At 38.6% G+C, this 13,726-nt stretch overlaps 2 non-coding genes across 2 annotated transcripts; one reads left to right on the top strand and one right to left on the bottom strand.

The window, feature by feature from the left end:
- The first annotated feature begins 5,219 nt into the window (after positions 1–5,219).
- On the top strand, positions 5,220–5,301 carry Trnas-aga. Its single transcript has one exon. It is a non-coding gene; the product is annotated as a tRNA-Ser (tRNA).
- Positions 5,302–5,680: 379 nt separating this feature from the next.
- Positions 5,681–5,896, bottom strand: LOC122720095. The gene has a single exon (XR_006347717.1). It is a non-coding gene; the product is annotated as a small nucleolar RNA U3 (small nucleolar RNA).
- Positions 5,897–13,726: the final 7,830 nt, after the last annotated feature.

Raw genomic sequence — 13,726 nt, 5'->3', positions numbered from 1 at the left:
CTTTAGAACAATTAGCAAATTGGTTACTTAGAATTTTTGTTTTAATTTATCAATTTTGAAAAAAAAAAGAAAGGAAAGTAACGTGGTGATTTGAAAAGGGATTAAAGAAAAAAAAAATAAAAAATTGAATCGCTTTCTTTAGAGTATTTAGAAAAGATCGATCGAAAGGGGGGGACGACAACAATAATCGTCGTACCGATAACAATAATCGATCAGAAGATTTCGAAAATTTTCGAACATTTTCTAGAAGGTTCTTATTTTTCGAAAGATATCGATAATCGTAAAGAAATTAATATCGACGAGTGAAAAAGACTTAGGTTAAAAAATGATATATCCGCGGTATATTTTAGATTGAAAGATTATTCACAAATTTCGTTTCACTCGTAATTTTACGCTAAATATTTTTTCCTTTCTTTATTTATTTTTTTTTTTTTTTAACTCCATATGATCGCGTTAAATCGTTGAAAATAATTCAACGATACAATTCTCGCGGCGAATTCGTAATAAAATCAGGTGACTGGAAAAAGGACGGAAAGAATAATTTTATACGGTTCGCGGATTAACGAGTTTCACGAGAGAGAAAGAGAGAGGAATAGAGAAAAAAGGGAAAACAGAGATACTCGCGATTTTCACTATGCAAGTGCAAGTGATTCTTGTTTTACTTTTAATAGAATGTTGAAATACGATAAAAGGAAGTTCGTCAATCACTAGAAATATTCTTTTATTTCGTTTCTCCGATTAATCCTTTGTATCACGTTATTTAATAAAAAAAATCCTCATAAGAGCAATCCTCATAAGGAGCATAACACTTTTTTCATTTGATAAATTCATTTGCTAAAAAAAAGATTTTTTTCGCATTCGATCCAACGCTCTATGAATGAAAACATCCAACTATAAAAATCGAGCGATTCAATTTTTTATTTTTTTTTTTCTTTAATCCCTTTTCAAATCACCACGTTACTTTCCTTTCTTTTTTTTTCAAAATTAATAAATTAAAACAAAAATTCTAAGTAACCAATTTGTTAATTGTTCTAATATTGCAATCGTTATAAAAAAAAAAAAAAGAAAGGAAAAACAATACGATAAATATCTAAATCCCACGATAAATACAGCTTTCCTCGCGACAAAAATTGACCAAAAATTACTTTCACCAATTATCCAAAAAACTTAGGATTTACATTTACATGCACAAATAAAAGTATATATATATATATATATTTTTATTCGTGATAATTATGTTGAAAGCGCGCCGCTGAAAGCGAGGTTCGGACTCATAAACACGAATCTGCTCAAAAACTCGAAAGAGAAAGAGAGAGTCTCATCCCTTCGTAACGTTTTACAAGCGGAGGCGAAAGGAGGGTGGGCGAGGATGAAAGGATGGACGGGAGCGGGTTAAAGCTTGCGTTTAAGAGGGGAGAGAGGCTTCCTCCCGGGGGACAGAAGTTGCATCGTATCGCAATGACGATAGCCGAAACGGTTGCGAGCAACGTCCCTCCCTCCTCCGTCCACCCCGTAATGGCCCCGGACGGAATAGTTTCAGAAAAATGGCCCCGCCGGCCGAACTTAAATAAACGCCGGGCCCGGATAAAACGATTTATTGGCGCGCCGCGAGTGGATAACGCTATCCATTTGTACGTAATTCCGGCCACGGTATCCCCCCTCCCCTCACCCATCCTTATCCGAAATTGTTACCGGACGAAAATTCGTCGTCGTCGTCGTCGTCCGGTGGAAACCGTTTCGAGCTAGCAGCCTGACGAATTTCACACGATGTACGATTGTTGTTCTTTACGCGTGTATTCCTTTTATATCCCCCTTGATAAGAAAGTGTTTGCCATAAAGTTTTTCCTTTGGATCGATTTTGGGAGATTGGAAATAAATTATACGATTTTTAATAAATTAATAATTATAATAATTATTGCGCGAGTAAAGGGGGAGTAACTGTAATTAATTATTGTAAGTAGAATTTTTTAAATACTAAGAATATAAATACAAAGCAAAATTTAATCACGAGTACAGGTGTCGAGGTGGAAAAATAGCTGTTAATTGAAAGTGCATGTACCAGGATGGAGGCAGCAAAATCAATTCTATCCATCTTTGTGAAATCTCCCGTTTTGATACAGTTTTTGTTTTTTATCTCGACTATAAATACCGCGACTCCTCCTAGCCTAGAGAGATATCGTTCGATTCGAATCGTAATTCTTCGTTCCTTCGCTCGTACAACTCGAATCTATCACTGACCCGATCCAATCTGGACTCGGTGGCCGACTGATCTTTTTTTTTCTTTTTTCTCTTTCTTCTATTACTACGTGTACGCGTTTCCAGGGGAGAGAGGAGAGGGGAAAGGAGGTCACGAGAATCTCTACCGCCATTCAAAATTCTCCATGTTTCCTTGCTTCGAATTTCTGTATCTTTTGAAATATCGATCGAGATATCGATTTAAAGAAAAATTAGTTTTTTATTTATTTATCGGAATTTGGGAAAATTTAATGATTCTAAAAAAAGTGGAGAAAGAAAGGTTTAAAAATGTAGGGGGAAATAATGAGATGAAATTTCTATGAAATTTCTAGAATTAAAAATACAAGCTTAAATAACAAATTTTCTTTGCTCAATGTATTTTGTGCATATTTATATAGATTTCTGAAAAGATTCTGAAAAGAATAAACATCTTTCTCAAACACCCCTAAAAACCAAATCGTTTTCCTGCACCGTTTTCGCGATTCTCGAGAGCACATCGATCTCGAGCAACCCCGAAAAAGACGATCCACCACGATTTCCCTTTCCCCCGATTATTTCCCCGCGTTACGTCTTAATTATGACGCTCGTGTCGTCGACGAATCTCGAGCAGAATCTTCGTGGAAAGAATGTGGCCGAATTAAGGAAGGGGAAGGGTAGCGAACGTGACTTAAATCCATTGCGACCCCCACGAAACTCGACGGGATCGTTTGTAACCGTCGATGGAGCAGTTACGCCACGGGGAGAACAGCCTCGAAATAGAGACAACGGGGGCCATAGGTGAGAACGAAGCCAGTTAAAGGGAGGGAAGCGGAGGATTGGAGGTCGAAACCTGGAGGGTTCTGGGGCGAAATGGAAGAGAAGTGGGAACGGTCTCTCGCGAGATAAGGAGCGTTGAAGATGAAATGAAGGGAAAGGAGGGAGGGAAATAAAAGGAGAAAGATGTAACCGAGAGAATGTAACGTGGCAATAAAGGGATAAGAAGGAGAGGAAAGGAAATAAAGGGGTAAATTTTGCGAGAGAGAGAATCGTAGAAGAAGATACTTTTCCTCGTTCGTTAAATTTGTATTTTAATAATATATTATAATAATAACGTGGATTTGATCTTGAAGAATTTTCTAAATGTATAATATATCCCTTTGACTTCGAAATTATTTTAATCTCTGAGAGAACAAAATCAATAATCGATAAAGAAAAATCAACGTAAAAAGAAACGAGGAAACGAATAGACGAGTTAAAACAAAAATAAACCAAATTTCCCTTAATCCTCTTCGCTGCTCGTATCGTCGAGCGCATTATCCCTCGCGATTGTGAGCAAATCTTCCAATTCAGCCCCGCGAATGTCTTTCGCGGAATGTCCCCTCATTTGCGTCTCGCCACTGCCAAGCTATCAGCTTAACGCCTCGATGAGCCTGAATCGGAATCCGAGCATCCGAAGAACGACGTCGATTCGTCGACACACGCGTCTTCCCGGAGACGAAGAAGCTAATCCGACAACGTCGTCGTTTTAAATCGTAGTTGTGTCCAGACGTGATCGACATATATATATATATATATATAAGAAAAAGATGAAACAGCTTTGTGAATATTTAAAACGAGTTACGGATCCTATTTCCGCTCGAGGATAATGGTAAATGTAACGAGGTATGAAAAGCGATAAGGCGTGTCTTTCCCGTGTCTGACTATTTTATTGATGGCGAGTTAGTTGCCTTTCCTGGTGGAGGGATATCTTCGTTTGATGAGCATTTGATGTTAACAGAAGAAACTCGAAATGATCGTCAAGGGAAATATTCCACTTTCGAATAATCATCATCTTTCCAATCCACCGCAATTTCATAGCAATTCAACTATCGCTCTGTAAATCTTTAAACGCATCTACGATACGTTATCGATGTGTCATGGTCGAAACTTCGATTCACCGTCGAGAAAAATCGAAATTCAATTTCGAAAGTAATTCGGCGTATATCGTATAATTTCCACGTGGACACGAGGTCGTACAACGCTTCCACGGTGACATGTCGGCCGCGGGGTTACAACGTGTCCCGTGCGGCAGCACGCGTTTCCTGTTTGCTGTTAAATAAAGCCTTTAGCCTCGGCCGGACGAAACTAACGACGCGCGTTTACCGTGCAAATACCGCTGCCATTAGTTCTGCGCGGATAGAAGGGGATATTACCAAGTTAAGGGATAAATTTATACGATCGTGCTGCATCATTGCCATCCACTTTCGTTAATTAGCTCATCCCTCTCGTCCCTCTGTGTCCGTGATTTGCTCTTTTTCTTTTTTTCTTTTTATTCATCCACGTTGATTCGGATCAGGCTTTGTGTGTTTTTCGCTCGGCTCGCGTTTAACTCTCGATACGAACGTTGTCGAATAATGTTTGACCGATTCGTGTCGATAAAATATAGGTTACGATCCCTCCCTCTCTCCCCTCTCTCGTGGAGCTTGTTAATCGGTCGCTTTGACTTCTTTATTGATCTCGGGGTATTAACGGTGGATGGAAATTGATTCGAATTGGCCAGCAGTGTAAAGGGGATTAGATTTTGTTGTTATAACGGACGGTGGCTGTGATTTATCGATGTTGGCTTTTCAAGTTAAGGACTTTCGATTTTGGACATGATTCGTGTAGTTTCGTTTTATTTATGAAGGTTTTTTTATTATTTTATTGGATGAAGGTATTTCTAATTGTGCACGGTGTCAGCGGGTCCAGCTTGTTGTTGTATTCGGGATAATTTTTCGGAAAGAGTTAAGTTAATGATATTATATAACAATATTATCGATATTATTAAAATAAAAATATTGTATTTCGAGAGATTAGGTGAATTTAAGGTGTTATGTATGAAAATATATTTTGTTTAAATAAAAGGTTTATATCTTTTAAAATTCATTTATAAATTTATGATGGAAATTATTTGAAGTGTTTAAAGTAACATTATATTTAGTCGTATAGTAGACAATGTTCATTTGTAAGAGAAAGGCTACCAACAAGCAGTCGTGGCCGAGTGGTTAAGGCGTCTGACTAGAAATCAGATTCCCTCTGGGAGCGTAGGTTCGAGTCCTACCGACTGCGAAAACGAGTTGTTTGAAAATATATTTTGTTTTTTATTTAAAAATAATTTTTTCTACACTCTATTTTTCATATTTTACTTTTAACATGTAACGTTTTTATTTAGTAACAAAATATATTATTATATATTTCTTAATAACAATAATTGTGGTTATTCACAAAACTTTTTTTCTAAAAAAATAAATAATATTTGAACAATCTATAATAATAATATCATTATTACTCAAATAATATTTGAATAATAAGGATAATTTTTAATATTTGTAATAATTTACAAATGCTTTAAATCGAGAATATAAAAATTATCAATTGTCTCTATAGAAATAAAAATTTAATTTTTCTATGCAACAAGAAATTTTTGTTTGATATTTCAATAATCAAAACCACTCAGAAAGCATCCTTCCCATCCTCCTTGCACTGAGTACAAGGAGTGAACGATCATCGATGACTGAGAAGTTGAAACAAAAGTCAACTTCTCGAGTCTTCCTCACGCTCAGGGAAAGATGCTATCCCTCCTCATCGTGGCTGCATCAACTCTACGTTAGGGCAGAGCTTTGAGAAGATCTACTACAGAAATGATCCTGTGAAGTACGATCTTGATTTACACAGCCACAATGATACAATATATAGCCAATTCTGTACTTTCCCTACTGCGAGAACTCGTTTAACGACCTGGCCCTCTATGAGAAGAAACTTGAAATACTTGAAGAAAAAATTATGATGCTCATATCACTTGTTATCTATTTATGAAGTTATATAATTAAACAAACATTTTTGCTGAAATATTTTAAATAAGAATCACAGAAAATTTGGTATATTTTTATTCCTTATCTTATTTTATATAGCCACTCACAAATATTTTGCCACCTTATAAAAAGTGTTATTTTTATTAATATAAAATTTAGATGAAATTGAAATGAAAATTATTAATACAATTTAATAAAATCGTATGAATAATTACCATAGAATTTCAAAATATCTATCAAATTTAATAAACTTTTAAACAACGTTTCTCGACTATACTTTATTTAAGGAATAAATTATACTCAATTTTCGAAATTAAAGAAGTTGCAACAATATTAATAATTTCCTTTCTTCAAATTCTCAAGTTCAGAAATATCGATCGTGAAGCACGCAATAACTCTAAACTCTTAACTGCAAAGACAAGAATAAAAAAAAAAAAAAAAAAAAAAAATCAAGTGTAAAAAGTTTCAGGAACAGTGCACAACGTTTTAATTAAAAGATTGAATCTGCGCGATCGGCCACGATCCAACGATTAATTAACAATTGCCCGTTCTCGTTCCCCGTAGTAGTTGGGAAAAAATTTACATGGAAAAGTTGCCATTTTCATCATCGACGTAATACATTCTCGAAAGTTCAACGCACGGTTACTTCCGTTGTGCTCCACGTACGCCAAACGAAATTGGAATAAACAATTCATCAGACGCTCCGACACGATGGAATTTGTTAAAACTTCGAGAGGAGAATTTCATTGGATGCGTGGATAATGAAATTCTCGTTCTGATTGAGATTCGATTACCTCCACGTTACTTTTGACGTGGATACTGTGTTTTGGAAAACGAGTTTAATCGTGATGGATGGCATAAATACTCGTGTTGCGTTCGAGTTTATCGGTTATGATAAAAGATAATTAATTTCGCGAAATTTCATCTCGATGGAAAACAGATTTTCGATAATTTCGATTTAATTCTGTTTGCAATTTACATCTTTTAAAATGGACAAAATTATCGTCGAGTTCAAACGTTTCTTAACATCTCTCTATCTTCTAGCAATCACCGATCAATTAGTATATTTTATTCGATTTTTTGAAAGCTTATCAAACGATAAAGAAATATCGATGATTAATCGTTAATCGATTTGTTTCTTAACTTAACTTAATTCGAATGAAAAAATTTTATCAATCTTTTATCAAACTCCTAATCCTTTCTTTATCTAATGAAATTAACTTTTGGATCCCTAACTTTAAAATTTTTCTAAACCATTACTTTAAGAATCTCTGCTTTTAGAAAATCGTACAGAACATTACGAAGAAAACGAAGTTAAAAATAGCTATCCACGAGTTCCTCGACGAATTCTCTCCTCCTCTCTCTCTCTCTCTCAAAAAAATCCACTCCGTTCCACTTTTCACGATGCAACAATGCAATATCCGGTCACGGTGGTCCGGATATTTCTTCTCGCCGCCATTTGCATGACACAACGTCGAATTAGCCGAACACCATCGTCACGTTGCTAGTTCGGCGTCGAAAAACGCGGGTGGACGCGTGGGCGTCGCTGAGTAACCCGCGCACAGTGGGTGGACACGTGTGTTCCTTGTTTGCCGCGTGGAACGGGCCGAAGCAAAGCGCCAAGACACCGGTAAACAATGCGAGCATACGTTACATCGGCCATTGTGCGTGCACCACCCTCGGCTCCCTTGTCTTTTGGCCGCAGCCTTCTTTTTCTTCTTACTTTTCCACTGTTCTTTGTTAAGATGCAACTCGCCTCGCACCTTTTCTCGGTAATTTTCAGTGTATTTTTCACAGATGTAGCACGGTTTTCTTATCACCTTCAAGTAGGTGGACAGCGGTTGAATGCAATCTCGATAAGAATGTATAATTTTATTTTCATTCTCTTTCTCCATTCAAATTCTTCAACTCGGATTGCCATTTGCTACATCCGTCGATTGATGATTTTTTTTTTTTTTTTTTTCATTTGTATTACAAGTTCTTGCGTTTTCGTTGTCCTCTGTTCGAATAACAATATTCGCAGTGTTTGGGTTACATCGAGACGTTGATCAATTGACGATCGCGTCAATTATATTCCATTGGTTATGTTAATTATTCCAAGCCAATTAAATCGGACCAATTTGTTGGTCATTAATTGGTAATTAATCGACGTTTTGGCTATGCATTAGTAGAGCTGATTGCAATTTGAAAATTCAGCCAATAAAAGAAAAAGATCTGCTTTATAAATGAACTCCGTTAAAATTAACTATCGGCGAGAAATTTCAGACACCATAGGAAATCAATTCGTTGTTCTCAAATTGGAAGGATATTTTAATATTTACGTTCAATTCGAAGAGCGAAGAATGAAAAAGATAGAAGAAAATGGAGGAACGGATAGGAAACTTAATCTCTTGAATTTTTTTTCTTTCTTAATATTAGGGACGATATTATTAATATATCTCTTTTTTAAATTACTTATTTATTTTCATACTCGATCTTTTCACTTTTCTTTTAATTCTATTCACAATCAACATAACGTTCCTTTCTCTGGTATCGTTTTAACAAGAATTAACAACAAGATGTTTGTCGAATCTTTTCTCACGTTTGCCTTTCCATCCTATTCCAGATTCCTGATCCTTCTCCGTTGTTCCATTTTTCTTCACATGTATGTATTTTCCACATAAACACATCAATTATCGAACGAAAGTTTACTCGAAGAAATTAAACGAGAAATCAAAGTTAAACATTCTTGCAGGAAAACTATTTCACCTTTTTTCTTCTTTCAGTTTCTTATATTAGATACCCAACCCTTGCACCTTGCGCGTGGTTTTATATGTTTTCTCTGCTTTGCAACTAATTGGAAGGATGCTGGAAAGTTCTGGCCGGCGCGGCGCAAGTTCGCAGCTTCCACGGCAAGAAGTGTCCCGGCATTAATTAAAGAACTTTCTGCCAACCCGAGTGTACCGATGTTTCAGTTTAAAAATTTCCAACGCTCCTTCCACCCTCTCCTCCATTTATTTCGCTCGAATAATTATTTATTGCCGTACCAAAAATTAACCAGTCATCGTTTCCATTCCTCCCCTACTTTCTTCTTCCTTCCTTTTCTCTTTTTTTTTTTAATTACCCCAACAAATTTTCCACAAACAAAATTCGACTAATTAATTAATTTCCTTTACAAACCCCTCAAAACTTTCGATCGATACTCATAATAGTTCAAAACCTTTACCTCTATAACATTCGAGTCCATCACTGATCACGACCCACATATCCCAGAAACGAATAATATCCTTCATCACGTTAGATTTACTCGACTAATAATTAATCAATTATAAGTCCAAACCCCGTTGAATATTGGTGGAAACAAAAATTTCACACCGATTAAATTACACGGATTCCCCTCGTTTTTAAATTTCAACGATAAACGCTACACCTCCCTTACACCAGATCGATCGTGTCGACGTCGACACGACGGGGTCGATATGGAACGCAACAAGTGCATCGACGCGGTCAAAAGATTTCGGGGGCGGCCTCAATTACCCGTACCCGTTAACGAGCCCGGTGCACGCGAGTTCACCATCTCCTCTCTCTCTCTCTCTCTCTCTCTCTCTCCTCCCCCATCGAGGGGAGGGAGGATTAATTAAAAAACCACGCACCACAGCATTATCCTATTGACGGTTGTTTCAGTTTCATTACGTTACGGGTCGGGGAAGGTGAAAGCACGCATCGAGCAGGAGATTGTATCGCGGATGATTTACCAACTTTTTGCGCGAAGATAATGGGCCCCGGGCCGGGACGCGCCAATTTCTCTTTCCACGATGTAAAGGGAACGATATAGAAAGAGAGGGGAGGGGGCGAGTGATGCGCGCACTCGGTAATCTCGTTTTTATCGCTCCCTCTCCCGCAAAATCCTCCAATTAGCGCGCATAACATTACCGTAATTACAGTACCTACCTACGAGGGAAGCGCGGCATCATCGTATCGATAGGGTTAATACGTTCAAGGCCCGTCCTTTCTTCCCCTTCTTTCTCCGTCCGTCCAAATTGTGCTTCCACGCCTCCTCTCTCTCTCTCTCTCTCTTTCTCTCTTTTATGATCTTAGTTTTCGGCCTCGTGTAGCAGTAGGATTAGAAGATTCGGCCTCTTACATCGATTTATGATTCGCGGATATTCTTCGTCCGCCAAATTGTGCTTCCACGTCTCCTCTCTCTCTCTCTTTCTCTCTCTCTCTTTCTCTTTCTTTCTTTCGATCTTAGTCTTAGGCCTCGTGTAGCAGTAGGATTAGAAGATTCGGCCTCTTATATCGATTTATGATACGCGGATATTCTTCGTCCACCAAATTGTGCTTTCACGTCTCCTCTCTCTCTTTCTCTCTCTTTCTCTCTTTATCTTAGTTTTCGGCCTCTTATTATCGATTTATGATTCGCGGATATTCTTCGTCCGCCAAATTGTGCTTCCACGTCTCCTCTCTCTCTCCTCTCTCTCTCTTTCTCTCTTTCGATCTTAGTCTTCGGCCTTAGTCTTTCATATGGGACTACAATTAGAAGATTCGGCCTCTTACTTCGATTTACGATTCGTGGACAGAATTGTTTCTAAAGAGTGTAAAAGAGAGGTTAGGGATCGAGGAGGATAGAGTGATCTTTAAGATTTCAACGATATCCGTGTATTATACGCGAATTAAAAATGATCGTCGAAAGGTAAGTTTGGAGGTGAATGCGTACGCGTACGCGTATCTCTAAATGGTGGACGAGTCTCACGGATCTTAATGCTCGAGTCTAGTCCCGAGGGACGCCGAGGGGTAATAAATCCAAAGTGCATTAGCAAACTTGGTAAAGAATACGAGGAGCGTTGAACACTCGCTCGCTTGTAACAAGCCATACAATAGCTCCCCAACGTGGAAACTGGAAGCCAGAACCCCGTATCGTTTCGGAGTGACAACCGGCTTAAGATGTAATAAGACTGCGATAACAAGCAATGTTCCCGCACGTCGTGCATGCAACGTCTTGCTTGACAACACGGTTTTCAGTCATTCCTGGAATGGATAACGGTCCATGGATTTGGATTAATCCTTCGCCTACTGCTGCATGCACGCACGCACGCACGTATGCACGCACGTATGCAAAATCTTCGAATAACGCCTCTCATATATTTAAACGTCTTTTCAATCCAGCTTCCAAGGCGATCGATCGCTTCCATCCTCCATTGTGTATTCGTACAAGTGTTTGATAAGTTCTTAAACTTGTTTATTTAATTTTCTGTTATTTGTTGCGCACACTTTTCACTCCTCTACTTCTCGATAAGAATCGAAGATTCAAATGAATTTAAATTTTAATTAAGAATTAATAAAAAGAAGAAACATGAAAATTTATAATATAAAGTTTAAATGTGAATCTAGAAAATTTTCTACGATTAAAAAAAAAAAGAAATAACGCTAAGAGTTTTGCATAACTCGTGTTCAAAGAGGGGTGGAAGTCACGGGGGTGGTAACATCATTGTAAACGAAAACTTTCCACGCGATGTAATTAACCGGGCAAAGTGTGCCTTTGAACGAGTTTCTAAGGGTTGGTTTACAACCGGTCCGAGTCCACGTGTTCCGTATGTCAGAGGTTGGAAAGAGGCCGCACATAAATTCGGTCTCAGTGGCGCAGATGCGAGTCCTCCGTGGTGGTTTGGCCCGCGACCAACGCTGATCGCGTTACAAAGTAGCCTTGGCCGTACGATCTTGTCTTCTCGAGGATTTCATTATTTTTCAACGCGCGAACGAAGGATTTTTAAAAGATCGATCTCTTTCTCATTCTTTCTTTCTTTCTTTCTTTTTTATTCCGTTTCGTCCCCCGAATTTAATCACGTTTCCTCGAGGTTCCTTTTTAACGTATAATCCCATTTGATTTCTCAAACTGTTCGTTTCGAATTTTTAGCGAAGAAAGAATTATCAAAAGATAACAAATAATTTTCATTGATACTATTGTTATCATAGAAAGCAGGCAACGCAAGCGGATATAACGCAATTCTGCTAAAAACCCACCCCTTGAAATTGTTACCCAAAATTCCCAAAATTATTAAATTTTTCAATCTCGACAATTTCTCTCTAATAAAATATTAAATCCTTCTTTTTTTCCCCTACGAATAAGACAAATAGAAGATAAGGAGATAAGCAGCTTTTTAACTCATTCACACAAATAACGAAAACAACGAGCGTGTTATTTATTATCGGCCGCTAAAAATATCTGACGAGCGTACAACCCTCTCTCAATCCCTGCCTCCTTTTCACTTAAGTAGAACGCCATCGACATGAATAATCACGAGGGCATAAGTATTCGCGAAAGTTCAATTTCCTGTCACGCCGGGCCATTGTGATTTATCGTTTCACGCCTGTACACACGCGTGGACATTATTTACCGCCCTCTCCGTATTCGCGCCCCCTCGATGATCTCGCGCATTCACGCTCTCTTCTCAAGTTGTGCTCAAGAAATAACACAACAGGCACTTTGAATATTTGTTACATTCGTGAGAATAACTCGAAGCGAAGTGACTAACGTTCTCTCCATTTCTTTCCATCGAATATCAAAGGTTCAAGTACAAGGGCGCGCGTCGATTCTATCGATAAACAATTTATCGAGATGGAAAATAAAAAAGTCTTTCGACGACCAATGAAAATTTTTTGAAACATGAGAGCCCAATCTTTCGAAAGCTTAAAAAACTGCAATAAAATCCTTTCCTTAAGATCAACGAATCATTACAATTTTATAAGATCTATTGTAAACTATCAATTTTCCATTTAAAAATTAGACTCGATCTTGAAGAACAACTTTCAAACCGCTCACTTGGAAGAAAGCCTTAATTACCAAAAATCATTCTCAAAAAAGGGGAAAAAACTTGTTCAATCAACCTCCAATACACCTTGCCGAATCTCGAAAAAAATCCAGCGAGGAGGAATTCAGATCGATCACCAAGGGGCGGCAAGTGAATCGAAAAAGGAAAGCGAGGGGCGCGGCAATAAATATCGGGTCTGGATGGTTTCGGAGAGGCCGTCGAAAAGGCAATCTCGTTGCTTCCTCTCCAGTTTCGCGATGCCATCTTTGCGTACTGGACTCGTGGTTACGCGCGTCCAACCATCCTCCACCAACAAAGAGGGGGAGAAGGAACGATGAAAGAGCGGAAAGAGAGAGAGAGAGAGAGAGAGAGAGAGAGAGAGAGAAAGGGGGGACCGGTCGTTCCACGGTTTTATCTAGTATCAAGAAGCGCCATCGACCGCCGCCAGGCAACCGTTGCACGATCCCATCGCGCATTAAAAGCAAAAATAAAATTATTGGAAAGCGGCGGAATTCGGCGTCGACCGGCTGCCCGTTCGGTGGTTCCAGCCGGTAGATGTAAACGGCCACGTTCATCAACCAGCCCTGCCTCTCTCTCTCTCTCTCTCTCATTCCTCGCCCTCGTCTCCTTACCAAGACGGTGGATGGCCGCCTTCTGATAGCATTATGCGAAACCCTGAAATCCCTCGACGTGCCACGCTGGTTTTATGGGCGAGGGGAATGCGTGCGTTTCGCGTGAAGTGAGAAAGGTTTGATCGAGGGGTGGGATAATTTCTTTTTCCTTTTTTTTTTTCTGAATTATTACACTTGTGTACCATTCTCGAATACCACGTTGTGTCTTTGTGCGACAAGCAGGGGGATCTTTTTCATCAAACTCGTTTCACGCTCCCGTCGA

The sequence above is a fragment of the Apis laboriosa genome, unplaced genomic scaffold (genome assembly GCF_014066325.1).
Source record: "Apis laboriosa isolate Shangri-la unplaced genomic scaffold, ASM1406632v1 scaffold9_cov152, whole genome shotgun sequence".
Classification (NCBI taxonomy): domain Eukaryota; kingdom Metazoa; phylum Arthropoda; class Insecta; order Hymenoptera; family Apidae; genus Apis; species Apis laboriosa.
Note: the sequence above shows the minus strand (reverse complement) of the source record. Positions and strands in the feature narration are given on the sequence as shown.